Source organism: Microtus pennsylvanicus, chromosome 3 (assembly GCF_037038515.1).
Source record: "Microtus pennsylvanicus isolate mMicPen1 chromosome 3, mMicPen1.hap1, whole genome shotgun sequence".
Lineage (NCBI taxonomy): Eukaryota > Metazoa > Chordata > Mammalia > Rodentia > Cricetidae > Microtus > Microtus pennsylvanicus.
This window is the reverse complement of record NC_134581.1, coordinates 68,254,911-68,259,540: the sequence shown is the minus strand read 5'-3', so window position 1 is coordinate 68,259,540 and position 4,630 is coordinate 68,254,911. Positions and strand designations below refer to the sequence as shown.

Genomic DNA, 4,630 nt, shown 5'->3' with positions numbered 1-4,630 from the left:
TAAGAGACAGAACAGACACAGGTTGTCTGCAGTACTGAGAATTCTAGTGAGTAATGTGTCCCATTGGGCTCCCGGGGTTAGAGTAATGACCCGAAAGTATGAACAAATCTATTCCACATATACTTAAGAAATGCAAACACACAAGAGCAATTTATTCAACTGAAGCAAATAAAGTCTGTATGATCATTGTCTGCCGGCTCGGCTTTAACTTGACCAGAGGCTGTCGTGGCTCTGTACACTCCTCTCGTCTCCTCATCTCATCTGGAGCAGGGAGTAGGGGTGAGGGAAACAGCAGAATACAAAGGCTGAGTGTGGGCTGCTTCCCAGTTCATTTCCTAATCTCCTATGTGAATGCTGATAGTTGAAATGAAAAGAAAAAAAAGGAAAGAAAACTAAGAGAAGTGAGGACCATTGCTAAACTTTAATCTTTTTTTCCGTTTTGACTCCTGATATTATTATTCAATTTTTTTTTCTACTAAAAGTAGTCTTCAGTGGCTGAGAAGCCTGGCCTCCCAAGACCAGAGTCAGTAGGAGCTGGGTTTTTATTGCAAAGACTGGGTTGGGTGGGTGAATGGGTGGGGTTACTCAGATGAGTGCAGAAGACCCCGCTCTGCTGGTGGTCTTGGGTAGTGAAGACCAATTGCACTTCACAGAGCCTGGGGTGCGGTGGGAAGGGGGTGGGCAGGAATGACAAGCTGGGGATATGGGACCCACCTCAGTTCCTAGCTTCTTTCTCTTCTGATGTCTCTTCACTGGTGGCATTCTCGGCAGTCTTGGAGGCCTTCTTTTTCTTCTTTTTCTGGGCTTTTCGACTCACATAACTCTGGAAAAGAGCCTTTAGCTCTGCATCCTGGACTTCCGTCTCAGACTCATAGAGGTCAGGCTCAAACAGACCACTGGCTATTCACAAGGGGCATGAGTTGCACTGTAAATTTAAACTGGGCAACCAATTCACCTTCTTCTCAGAGAGAGCACTAAATGAGTATAGTAATTCATGCTTGGCACATTCTGCTGCACCCATTCGAGCCTTCTTCTCATCTTCAAACGCTCTTAAAGTAAATGGCATGGCATCAAAATGCCTGTCCACCTCACTGAAAAAGGCATGAGAAGTTTTCATTTTCAGTTCATAATGTTTGGAGGACTCTCGTTTGTCAATGGTGGTTCTCTGTCCTGCATCTTTGGCCTTGCCTTCTGAGCTGATGAGGACATCCTCAGAATAAACTTCATGTATCTCAAATTCACAGTCCTTCTTCTGCTGGTCTGTAGGATTCTGGATAACGTTTTTTTTTTTTCTCCATCGATCACATGCTGCTTCTATTGGTGTGACAACACACCTGCTACTGCCGGGCAGTTAATGAGTGAGCAACTTTGTTCCAGGCTTCTGTCACTGTGTGTTCTGGTTTTCGGGATTGGCCAATCGTTAGGCAGCTTCGACACAAAAATGAGTGGCCTTGATGGCATCTGCTTTCCGCCCTATTACCTGGGTCCCCTGAGCTACACCAATTACAAACGTGCGAGCCTCATTAGCAATGAAACCATCCACATGAACCCCAAGGACAATTTTCACCAAGTCACCTTCCTTGACTTGTCACTAATCACTCTTCCAAGGGGAGAAGTGACATACACAGTTATTTACCGAAATGCTGGTAGGAAAAAACAATATCTTTCTTCATTTCTTTCCCTTTCTTGAAGCTTTTCCCTGTCTCGTTCATGATCATGGCATCACCTTTCCCACCCAGGCTCAGTACTGACACACCTGAGCTGGATGAAGAACCCAGTTGGCGATGTCACCCCCATCTTATACTTGGTCATGACCAGTAATAGTTGGCTCCCACTGCTCGTCTCCGCCCAACATCTTCCTACAACCACTACTGCAGCTTCACTTTCTCTGAGCTGCAGCCTCCAGCTCCCTTCCCAGCCAGAAGCTGTAGCCAGAGTCTCTTTGACTGCTAAACTTTAATCCTGAGTCATATATTAGAAAAGCTCCCATAGAAGAAAAGTACTTGAAGAAAATTCTCCACCAAGAACTGTTACACTGAAGCTTGAAAAGGAACTGATGGTTAGGAGCATATTTGGGTTACAGCAAAAGTCCCAAGATACAAAATGTGCCCGCTTCTGCTATCGTCACATTCTCACCAATCATTCAACATGCATGCTTATGGGTCCCCTGGAACAAAAGGTGGATTTCAGGCCAAGAGATACAGCTCAGTGGCAAAGCTTGGCTAGTATGTGTGAGGCCCTGGCTTCAACCCCCTATAAGCGTTACATTCTAAAGTACAGTCAGGATGATCATCAAGTTAGCATTTCCTCCTAAGATGGGATACGTCTAAGCATTGCAGCTTTAAAATGAGAAATATATTATATATTTATTTATATATTGTGTGGTGTATGTGTGCATATATATATGTGTGTGTGTGTTTATATATACCTGCATATTTCTCATATATATGTATATCTATATATATTTAGAGAGAAGGAACAAAGTACCATCACATTCCTGAATAAATAAATTAGAGCTTTCAAAATATTTGAGCTTTGGTCGAAAATATCATGAAGAGAATTCGGAATGTAGGGGGCTGGAGAGATGGCTCAGAGGTTAAGAGCACTGACTGCTCTTCCAGAGGTCCTGAGTTCAATTCCCAGCAACCACATGGTGGCTCACAACCATCTGTAATGATACCTGGTGCCCTCTTCTGGCCTGCAGGTGTACCTGCAGGCAGAATGCTGTATACATAATTAATAAATAAATCTCTAAAAAAACAAACAAAAAAAGAATTCGGAATATAAATAACAAGTATTTGTATATGATTCTCACTCTATTTGTGCTATAGAGGGAGCAAAATGTACATCTAATTTACTTAATAGTATTCAAATGCTTTTATTCCCTACCATGGAACAGATATTATCATAAATACTGGAGATATCATAACCTGTCTAGCTTTTTTTTATCATAGATAGATAGATAGATAGATAGATAGATAGATACATACATACATACATACATACATACATACATGGGTGGATGCATGTAGAGAGGAGACAGCAATATACAGGACTTTAAGTACCACAAGCATAAATGGGGCAGATTATATATGTGGGTCTTACACATAGATCCAAAGAGAAGACTGTTGCTAAGACTACATACACAGTGGGCACACAGCAATGACAAAGGCCCCTGGAGTTGGACTCAGGTTCTAGCTCTTTTTAAACCTTCAGTAGAAAAGGTTTTTTCAGTATTCTAAATATGAAATTTGTAAATTAAAAGAGAAAAATTATTTTCATCCTGCTAAAATAGTAACTTTTAAATGGTAGGAAGTTCATTGCAGTATTGAAAGGTAGCAATTGCAGTCAGTTTTACTGTCAACTTGTACAATCTAGTGTCACCTGAGAAGGGAATCTCAGCTAAGGAACGCTCAGATCAGTGACCCTTGGGCATGTTTGTGGGGCATTGGCGTGATTCCTCACTGCTATAGTAGGGTTAGCCCACTGTGGGTGGCACCATTCTCTAGGCAGATAGGTACTCTTGGGCTGCATAAAGAAAGATAGCTCAGCATGAGCCTGTGAGCCAGCTAGCACACAGCCTTCCCCAATAGATCTGCTTCAAGCTCCGGCTTGAATCCTTGCCCTGACTTTTCTCAATGACCAACTGTGACCTGGGAATGAAAGATGAAATAAAACCTTTCCTCCACTGAGCTGCTACTGGGAAGATTGTTTAATCATAGTAACAAAAAGAAACCAGAATAGTGATTATATGATGTAGCCTATAACAGTAGTGATGCCCTTAAGCCTTGTGGATAGAAAGGTCAGAAACCCCCGGGATATTGTCTGACTGAAGCTCTCTGGGTTTCTTCTTCTTTGCTGTGAGCTTGTCTCTGTGCATCTCCCTTATTGTCTTTCTGCTGGGCTCTTTCTTTCCTGAAATTTCTTTCTGTCAACTCTATACTTGCAACACACACATGCCTACTATTTATATGTGTTTCTGTAATCATATTCATTCCCCTTCAACTTTCTGTGATATATGGCTGAAAATATTTTGCATTTCTTGAACAGTAACACTTCTTCAATTTTGTGTTTCTTGAAGCATGTTTTTTAAAAAAATGAAGGAAATTAAAACTGCCCAAATTTCTCTATAATTAAAAATAAGGAATTGGAGCTGTTGCCTCGGAGGCATCTAATTGTTTAGTTGTGCCTGTGTCCGTGTGTGTTAAGAAATACTGCTATAACAGCAGATCATTGGACATTTTTCCTATGTTATATTAACTTTATTATTATTATTATTATTATTATTATTATTATTATTATTATTTTAAGAGTTAGTTCTAACATTTTGGTCAATTTTTCCAGAAAGGGAAAAATTAATCTTCCCTTTAGCGTTTGAACCAAGGAGTTGATGAGTTTTCTGAAATACTTAGGAATGGTGTTATGTATGTCCACTCTGCTTTCTTTAAATATATAACCAAGAACCCTAAAAGATACTACAAGAATGTATATGGGTGATTTGTGAAAGTCTTTCACTCACAGCTGTTAGAGATAATTATCATGACGTCACAGTGATACATGGCCTCTGACGAATGCTAGTCAGCCTCTGGTGGTGTCTTTCCAGAAACAGCATCTACATGACAATCTGACT

General features: G+C 40.8%; 1 pseudogene; it reads right to left on the bottom strand.

Moving 5' to 3' along the window:
- Positions 1–686: 686 nt before the first annotated feature.
- Positions 687–1,733, bottom strand: LOC142847052 (proliferation-associated protein 2G4 pseudogene; annotated as a pseudogene).
- Positions 1,734–4,630: the final 2,897 nt, after the last annotated feature.